General features: G+C 34.0%; 1 pseudogene; it reads right to left on the minus strand.

Moving 5' to 3' along the window:
• Positions 1-1,125: 1,125 nt before the first annotated feature.
• On the minus strand, positions 1,126-1,226 carry LOC112662568 (U6 spliceosomal RNA; annotated as a pseudogene).
• Positions 1,227-10,382: the final 9,156 nt, after the last annotated feature.

Raw genomic sequence — 10,382 nt, forward strand, 5'->3', positions numbered from 1 at the left:
TAGTTTCCAACATACCTCACAGCACTAGACTAGGAAAGCCACCAAAGGAATTGTCTGTAACCCAGATCTGGTGGAGAAAAAATGTTTCTGGGATAAGTGGTAATGATATCTAAGTAGTGACTCAGAAGATAATTAAATATTTGTCACATGGGTGGAGACAGGATGTTGAAAAGACAAGCTACATGTGAAAAGACTGGAAATTTAAATAAAGCATGATAGTCAAAAAATAAGACAAGTTCAAATTAATAGGATCAAAAGTGGCAAAACAGGATGCCAGTGTAAGGGCACCTTTTAAGAAATATCTATGTCCCTAAATCTTCCATATCACTAGTCCTTGTGGCTTCAATATTGATTACATATGGGCAACATACATGTCAGAAAAAATTGCTAATTTCCCATCAGTACCAACTCATGAAGTTATTCAGTTGTCCTATGAGCAACTCTAACTCCTACTATCTGTCTTTCCAAACAAATATGCACTACAGTCCTGTGACATTTTGTCTATTTTAAGGAACTGATGCCACCAAATTCACTTCTTTATAAACAGAATCAAAGCACATAATTACAATTTCAGAGATTTCCATCACATTAGCTATTCTGAACACTTACACTATCATTCTAGAAACACCAGTTGCAACAGAAAAATAGTAACCCATTAAATTTGTAAGTCCCAAAATACCTGAAGCATCTGTCTTTTAAGATGAACTTGGAGAAGAAATTACACAGAAGATAGACTTGGTGACAATCTGTCATCAACAGTAACCCAAACACATTAAGTGTTTTTATATATGCTTTTTAAGTGTCAGTAAAGATGACACATCCTGGGCATAGTAGAGCAGCTGCCACCAATGTAAACTGCCTTGTTTTATCTTTCTCTCTTTCATGGTTTACTTTTCACTGGCCAGAAGATGTTATAGCCACAGATGTAGCAACCATTTAAAGAATGTCCCTGAATACTTTATAAACATTGATTTCACGAAGAATGCTTTGCAATTTTCTGCATGTCTTTGTATTTTTAAACCCGAGTCACCTCATCCATTTGTCCACCTATGATAGTCATCTGAGCGAAAATTTGTTTGTTAATTTCAAAATTGATATTTCAAATGTAAATTAAAAGGAAAGAACAATATAAAGTTTACTTTTACAAATTTGTGTACCATCTTTGCACAGAGGCCATGCTAATCTCTGTATCATTCCAATTTTAGTATATGTAATGCTAAAATTAGCACTCTAAAGTTTACTTTTAAACCCACTAATCTTAAGTTTCAGGCAATGAAAGTTTGGGGCAAACAGCACTATTATCAGTTGTAAGAAATCTAAAAAATTTAATGTGGCAAAAATTGGACAATCTGACACATGGACATGTTCTTTTCTTTAACAATACCTGTTTTAGCTACAATAATTTCTTACTCTCTCACATTTCCAGGACCCTCCCAGAGCCAGTGTAATGGAAAATTATGAAGAATATAGGTTTTCTGAGTAAACAATACTTTCCTTTCTTCTTTTCCAAATCTCCTGTCTTCTTGGCCCTTGTTTCTATAGAGTAGTAGTTGAATACTTGTTTGTCTTTCCTTTACAAAAATGCAAAAAAAAAAAAAAAAAAAGAACAATTTACTCAGTAATATATTACTTCTTTTGTTCTAAAGTTTTGCTTGGCAAAATCTAACTAAGTTATATTTGGCTTATCTTTTCTTTTCAGGACAGCAGTTTTCCTATGAAAACAGTTATTTGGGGCACCGGAGTGACTCAGTAATTGAGTGTCTGCCTTTGGCTTGGGTCATGGTCCAGAGGTCCTGGGATCAAGTCCCGCACCAGACATCCTACAAGGAGCCTGCCTCTCCCTCTGCCTGTGTCTCTCATCAATAAGTAAATAAAATCTTAAAAAAAAAAAAAGAAAGAAAGAAAACAGTTCTTTCATGGCTCTAAGAATTGACTTTCAATTTGTTCACTATTTTTCTTCTTGTGAGGAAAGGAGTGATGATTTTTAAACTCTTAACATGTTAGATGGGAAATAAGAAGACTTTGATATATTTTTGATGTTAAAAACCACTAAAGATCTCTATTTGATAGTAGTTTATGCATTTACTTCAACTGCCTAAGAAATGAGAAGAAAGTACCATATATTAAACTATACTGTCTGATAAATTATATACATCATTTTTACAAAGGCCATTACAAGTTTTTTTTTTTTTTTCATTACAAGTTTTAAAGAAAAGTATGTCACATGAAAAGAACACATACTCAGTGCATATGGATTTGATCAACACTTTTAATCTCTTCATCCTCTAATTCTCTTCTGTTTGGTGCCATCCCCTTATTCAGTTGAGGTGTGCATATGCTATGTCTCTTCTAGTTTTCAGGGATTCAGGAATATTAAAAAAAAAAAGATCCACCTTTTTTTGGTTTACAACTTAAGAAATTGGAAATATGGATTTATCTTGACTGATTTTATAAGAATAATATGAACAGCCATCTGACAATATCATAGAATAGAAACTATATGTTAAATATATTTTTAAAATGAAAAATAGACATACCCACTGATGTGGTAATTCTACCTTTAAGAATTTATCCTACTGAGGCACTTGGGTAGCTCAGTGGTTGAGCGTCTGCCTTTGGCTCAGGTCATGATCCTGGGATCCTGGGATCAAGGCCCACATCAAGCTCCCTGCAGGCAGCCTGCTTCTTCTTCTGCCTCCATCTCTGTTTCTGTTTGTCTCTCATGAATAAAATAAAATCTTAAAAAAAAAAAGAATTCATCCTACTAATACATTAGCACATGAATAAAAGATTTATGCATCAGGATATCTATGTGGATTGGAAACAGTCTCAATATTAACATAAAAGTATCAGAAACAGTCTAGTATTTATTCAGAGCAGCCTTGCAAGTAGTCCATAGCAAACATTACTATTATAATAAGGAAACTGAAATACTTGGAAATAAGGTAAATGATATATAATTAGTAGTACTGTAGTCATCTACTCTTAATCCAGTATACTGGGTTGTTTTCTCTCAAATTAAGCATTCATTTAGTTTTATTATTGGTTTAAGTAAGATTAAACTATTACAGTTTAAGTGAAATTATTTTCTTTTCTCCTTACCTGAATTTATAAGCCTTTTATTATTCTTTCTCCTTCAGCATCCTTAGGTTATGGTTAATGTATCTAAGAATTAAAAAAAAATGGATTTCTCATCCTCTTCAGGCTCTCTTGTGTATGTCCTAACATTGTAAGAATATATAATTTCTGATTAATTGTATGCATTAAATTTGTTTCCTTAATAACATTTGTGCTTGCAAAGTTTAGATTAACATTACTTCACACTTTGGAAAAGTAGCATTTTATTTGACATTTTCAAAGAGCAGACATAGTCCTTTGCCTACTAATCTTCAAAAAAAATGATGGGGGATCCCTGGGTGGCTCAGCGGTTTAGCACCTGCCTTGGGCCCAGGGTGTGATCCTGGAGACCTGGGATTGAGTCCCATGTCGGGCTCCCTGCATGGAGCCTGCTTCTCCCTCTGCCTGTGACTCTGCCTCTCTCTCTCTCTCTCTCTCTCTCTCTCACTCTGTGTCTCTCATGAACAAATAAATACAATATTTTTTAAAAAATGATGAAGTGAGGGATCCCTGGGTGGCGCAGCGGTTTGGCGCCTGCCTTTGGCCCAGGGCGCGATCCTGGAGACCCGGGATCGAATCCCACGTCGGGCTGCCGGTGCATGGAGCCTGCTTCTCCCTCTGCCTGTATCTCTGCCTCTCTCTCTCTCTCTCTGTGACTATCATAAATAAATTAAAAAAAAAAATGATGAAGTGAGGCTTGATGATGTCATTTTGACCAGTGTAATAATTTCAGCAATGACCCTTTCCACTCTAATGTACTCTCACCTTTAATTTGGACAAAAGTGGCATATTCTTTGTATTTTTCTAATACAATTTTTCATAACTTTTTCACAATTATTTTTTGCATTATGTCCTTCACCTGGCACTGCCTCTAACCTTTTTTAAAGAAAGAAGAAATAATTTCTACCATAAAAACATAACATATTAATATCTTTGAACAATGTTATGTGACATAGAATGTTTAAGACAAGGTTTTATTTGCAATACACAAAGTCAACAAGTCATTATGTTACCATTATAAAGTAAAATGGTAATTCTCATGGGGATTGGCTGGGGATAGTGAATATAGTTTATTTGTGATTTTTTTTCCTATTCAAGTTGTTGTGATTATCATCCATAAAGCCACTTGATATAGCACTACTATCTTTCAAATTAACATTACAAATTAAATATTCCAAACTCAAAAGTTTAATATAGTTCCTTTCAATAAATTTTTTACAACACCGACTTTTGAATGTTACACTCAAATTATTAGGCTATAGCAGAGAAAAAGTTAAAGATCAAGAGATTTGGAAGTTCACAAACTGATTATTAACATAAGTAACATTATTAACATAATCAGTTTGTGAATTTCCAAATAGTAATGTTAATAATATTAGGAATATCTCCAAAGAGACAAGTTCAATGAAAGATTTAAATGCTTAAATATTTTTTTCATTAATACCACATTCAAGTTTTTGTTTCTAGGCTAAAAACTGAAATAACAGAATGTAGTGGACTGTATTTTCCAAAAATAACTACAGCAATATTTCAGTTCACAAATCTCTTTTAGAATCTTACAACTTCTCATCAAGTGATAGAGTCTATTTCTCCTCTCTCTGAATATGGGTGGACATTTGAACTGTTTCAATGAATAGAAGGTGCTGAAAGTTTTAATGCTATGTGACAACTAAGACTACATCCAAAAGGGCCATATAGATATATTTTTCTCTTTCTTCTTCTCTCTCACTCCTGGGGCTAAAGTCATACCCCATGATATAGTTTTTTCTCTCTTCCTCTCTCTCACTCTTGGGGCTAAACCCATATCCCATGATCTTAGGAATCCCAGGACATAGTGAAAGGCCACAAATAATTTTTTTAACCAACGGTTCCAGAGAAGTTTCAGTTGATAACCAGCTTCAAACATTAGACATGACAGCCTTCAAATGATTTCAACTCCTAAACTTTGTACCTTCTCAGTCCTGAGCAGATTCAGGTTGAGGCACAAAATAAATTTTGTTATTGTTTTAAACCATTCAGTTTTGGGGGTAATTGTTTATGCAAGTCATAGTAACTAAAACATAGAGCACCAGGCATTCTCATTGTTTTTCCTGCTCTTTCAGAATACAAATAAACCCCATAATCACAAGAAGGAAATCTGTCATATGTGTCCAATGTCTGGCACATAGAATGTATTATGTAAAAAATCAGGTGAATTAATGAATAGAATTTTGACTAAACTTTTAATACTGAAACTTTCAGAAATGTTGTGATGCCTCTCAAACTGTTTCCTGCCTCAAAATTCCTTAAATATATATACTAGAAAAGAAGTTTCTCTCTTTATTTGTTTATTGTTATATATTGGAATTTTCTTATAAGCTGATTAAATTGTTAAGAAACATCAATTAATAGTAGCCATAAAAGGCTCCAAATTAACCCTTTGCCATGTCTTCCTCAGCCTTGGAACACATTGTTCTTTCTCAGAAAGCAAATTCTTCTTAGCCATTTACTTTCTTCAAACCCTACCAAAGCTTTTCTCTTCTTTTATTAAAAAAATTTTTGAATTTCAATTCAATTTAGTTAACATATACTGTATTATTAGTTTCAGGGATAGAATTTAGTGATTCATCAGTTGCATATAACACTCAGTGCTCATTACATCAAGTGCCTTCCTTAATGCCCATCACCCAGTTACCCCTTCTCCCTGCCCACTTCCCCTCCAGCAACCCTCAGTTTGTTTCCTATAATCAAGAGTTTCTTATGGTTTGCCTCCCTCTCTGTTTTTGTATTATTCTATTTTTCTTTCCCTTCCCCTATGTTCATTTGTTTTATTTCTTAAGTTCCAGAGATGAGTGAAATTACATGGCATTTGTCTTTCTCTGACTTATTTTGCCTAGCATAATATCCTCTAGTTCTATCTACATCATTGCAAATGTTAAGATTTCATTCTTTGTAACGGCGGAGTTATATTCCATTGCATATATATACCACATCTTCTCTATCCATTCATCAGTTGATGGACATCTAGGCTCTTTGGCTATTGTGACTATTGTGGATATTGCTACTGTAAAAATCGAGGTCAAAAAAAAAAAAAAAAGAAGGGGATCCTTGGGTGGTTCAGTGGTTTGGTGCCTGCCTACTACCTATGGCCCAGGGCGTGATCATGGAGTCCCAGGATTGAGTCCCACATCAGGCTCCCTGCGTTGGAGCCTGCTTCTCCCTTTGCCTGTGTCTTTGCCTCTCTCTCTGTCTCTCATGAATAAATAAATAAAATCTTTTTAAAAATCGAGGTATATATGCCCCTTCAAATCACTATGTTCATATCTTTTGGATAAATAACTAATAGTGAAATTTCTGGGTGGTAGAGTAGTTCTATTTTTAACTTTTTGAGGAATCTCTATATTATTTTCCAGAGAATCTGCACCAATTTGCATTCCCACAAATAGTTGACACTTAAATATTGTCACCATTTTTTTTACCCCTTCATTTCTTATTGTGATTTGCATAGGAGTGATTAATTTAGACATTTTGTATGTGATTTTCAATACTTTTCAAATTTAGAAGACATTAGGAATATATAAAAGAATGATGTGATGTGTCTCTGTTTTTGCTGTTTTAATCATGTATCATATTCCTCTGGTAAGGAGGCAAATCAAGTAGCATTAGAATTTCCTACAGATTTTTATGTAGCATTCCTATATCTGCCCTCTGCCCCAATGGTCACATCCTCTATTATATGTGGGAAAAATGATTTCTATCATGTTTATTGCTGAGTCAATCAGTACAGCTGTTTGCTTTCCCACTTTAACCTGCTTATGTAAGTGTTGTCCTTTGCTAGCTTTCATCACTGTTCTTTCATTCCTCTAGTTTTACCCTAACAGCAGGTAGTTTTGTATAGCCTATAGCAGATCTTTCTAAGGGTTAGGGGGAGTAGCAGAATGCAATTACCACATAGTGCTGGAAATAACTGTAAATCCAATAGCAGACATCACTCCTTCTGAAAATCAGCATTTCCCAGAGAAGGTGATTTTTCACTGCTTGTTTTTTTCTCTTCAGACTTGGGTCTCTTGTCAGGAACCTCTTGTCAGGAACCTCTCCTTCCCCTTGGCTAAGACCAGCTCATACTCTAGTTATCTTGCAGAGCATTTCCGTTTTCCTTTTCCCAACTATGTGCCTAAGCACTGTATCTTCATATGAAAACTCACAAATCATTATTATGGATCTCTACTTAGTGAGACTGATTTCCTGGGTGGCTGGATACCTGAGAAATACCCAAAAAACTTATAATGGTTTAAACAAAATGTGGTCTTTTAGAGGAAATAAAAGTACAAGATTCTTTTCCTCTAGATAAATTTCAGTGATATTATTCATGAACTATAGAAATATATACTCTGCTTCTTTTGTCATTCTTCTCATCCACTGCCAAGTATGTTAAGTGCAATATATATCTAAAGAATAATAAATAACTTAAAGAGAAGTGTAAATCTAGAAATTCCATAGGAATTTACTTTGTGATTCCAAGACTGATATTGTTGAAGAGTTTCACTGCATAGAAACTAAGAACATATTTTCAATCCTTAATATTGTTTACCAGCTAAAACTTGAGAAAGAAACTTGGTATTACAGGAATTTCCCTCAAATTATATATGAGTTTGAAGATGACCTAATTCTATAGTTTTTTTTTTAAAGTTTTTAATGTATTCACTTATATAAAAGTATAAAAACATAGAATCTGTGTCTTGAGTTTTAGAAAAATCTTAAGCCTTTCATTAACATTTGCATATAGGAAATGAGGGAAACACTCACCAACTAGCCTGCAGCTAGGTAACTCTCATTTTCCTTAATACACCAACTTAGAGCTTTTCTTTATACATGGATCTAACTGCTGAAATTGCCTTGTGGTCATTGGAGAGAGAAATTTTGTGACAAACTGGGACAGGGGAAGGACCTTGTTACCCTTAGGTCATCAAAATGATTACTACATTGTGCAACCCCAAACACACTATTCATATTACAGCTGTAAGCAGTGAATATGGATTAGAAAACTTTAAAAGGCTTTCATAAGAGATTTTAATAACATATATCTGAAAAGGGTAATATTACTTGTAAAGCAAAATATTAACAGTCTATCTATTTTATCTATAACTTCCTTTCTCTAGTTAAGAGCCACATGGCACAAATCTCTATAAGGGAGACTAACTTCTTTATTAATACCCATAAGATGAGCCATACTACTAAACATACATTTATCACTGTCGGTAGATATTGAATAGGAAGAAGAAACAACATGACTTGTTAAATTTGAATTATAATTTATTAACATTAAAATCCATAGTCTAAATATAAAAAGATTTTACACTGTGAGAAAGCATTCTATTTCACTATACAAGGGGAATTAAGAGTGAATATCTCAACTCCCTATGTTCATGTTTCTATATTTGCACCCACCCTCCCTTTTTTGCTCCCTTTACTGCTACTTCCTCCTGCAGTACTATTTTCTGACTCATGTGCCATCCCTGTTTTTAATGTATTTTTAACTACTCCCTTTCTATTGACTATCTTTTGATCATGAAATCTATTTTCATATGCCTCATCTCATTACATCTTTCTAAGCAAAATGAAATAAAACAATATCTTTCCATCTCCATACTTTAGTTACCACCATTTAGGTCCATATTCTTACATGGCTAAATACTCTTTTGAAGTATTTTAGACTTACTGACTTTCTTATATCCATGTTCATTCTTCAACTCTGAATACTCTTCTTCTCTCTCAAATCTACTCAATTCACCATCATGAAGACCATCAATCCTTTATATCACCTAATCTTGGTGTTCTAGCCCTAACTGAAATCTATTTGGCACTGTGGGTCAGTTCTTTATTATCATAACTTACCCTTCACTCATCTTCCCAAATACCACACTCTTCCTTTTCTTTTTGTGAACAGAATATTCCTCCTTTGTTACTCCTCCCTTTCTCTGTCTCTCTCCCTCCCCTGAGAACTTAGCCTATGTCCATTATCTCAGCAACCATTTATATGGTCATGACTCCCACATTTCTGCCTCTAGCTTGGCAGAGTTTGAAATAATAGCATCCAGCTTCCTTTCCATCTGAAAACCTGCTGTATGGGAACTGGCATAAATTGCTTTTAAGAAATATGTTGAAAGAAAAAGTGATTCATTTGTTAAAAAGGAAGCATTAGAGATTTGGGAATAAACATTAGTAGTGACATTTCTAGCAAATAAGAACTAATACAACTTTTTTATAGAAAATTAATTTGGGGGAAGAAGCAGGAATTTTTCTGTTTATACTTTTATTGACCTTTCTGATGAAAATTTCTACAAGCTTTCTACTGTGCTATAAAAGCACAGCAGTGCTTTACAGAATAACTTCACTAAGGAGCTGCTAATAAATAGAGTGGGTCAAACAATATGTGAAAGTAATTGGGTGCTTTTTATTTTCAAAGACTATTTATTTGAGAGAGAGAGAGAATCTGAAACAGATCCCATGCTGAGCAGAGAGCCCAACATGTGGCTCAACCCCATTACCACAAGATCATGATTTGAGTTCAAACCAAGAGTTAGATGTTTAAACTGACTGAGCCACATAGGTGTCCCAACAACTGGGTGCTCTTTAATATAATTCTTTATTACCTACATTTTGCCTTTCCAAACATGGTCTGATTTTGATGGGCTTGTAAGCAGGTGCATATATGGAGCAGAATCCAAATGAATAGTGGTAAATTTAAAAAAAAATAAAACATGACCCTAGCATCTAAGCATTTGGTTGATAAACTAATATGTTGAATTTATATATGAGTAAAGTGAAAGAGAGAGCTATGAATTACATCCAGAAATCCAGAATCAAATCATTGAAGCAGAAAATCCTAGAGCAACAGAGCCAGAATGGGTCATTTCACAGAGAATAAAATTGAAGAATATGACCTTGCCAAGTCCACATTCACACTGAAGACCACTGTAGTTTATATACCCTGGATGCCAGTTTATTTTTTAATCTCACTAATTAATTATTGAAAAGCATTTAATTATCCTTTAGCTTACCAAGATAAATCCAACCTTATGGGAACCAAATTTCTGAAAAATATCATTAGCAAATTTTATCTCAGGTGAAGAAACTATATTGATCCAATTGAGAGATTTCCGAATTTTCTATAGTTATCAAAACAATGAAAACATGAGAGTTGACACACTTTGCACTTCTGATTTTATATACCATTTTTTACTGTACAAGCTAGAATGAATATTTATTCTATTTAAGATTTTTCT

The sequence above is a fragment of the Canis lupus genome, chromosome 13, assembly GCF_003254725.2.
Source record: "Canis lupus dingo isolate Sandy chromosome 13, ASM325472v2, whole genome shotgun sequence".
Taxonomy (NCBI): domain Eukaryota; kingdom Metazoa; phylum Chordata; class Mammalia; order Carnivora; family Canidae; genus Canis; species Canis lupus.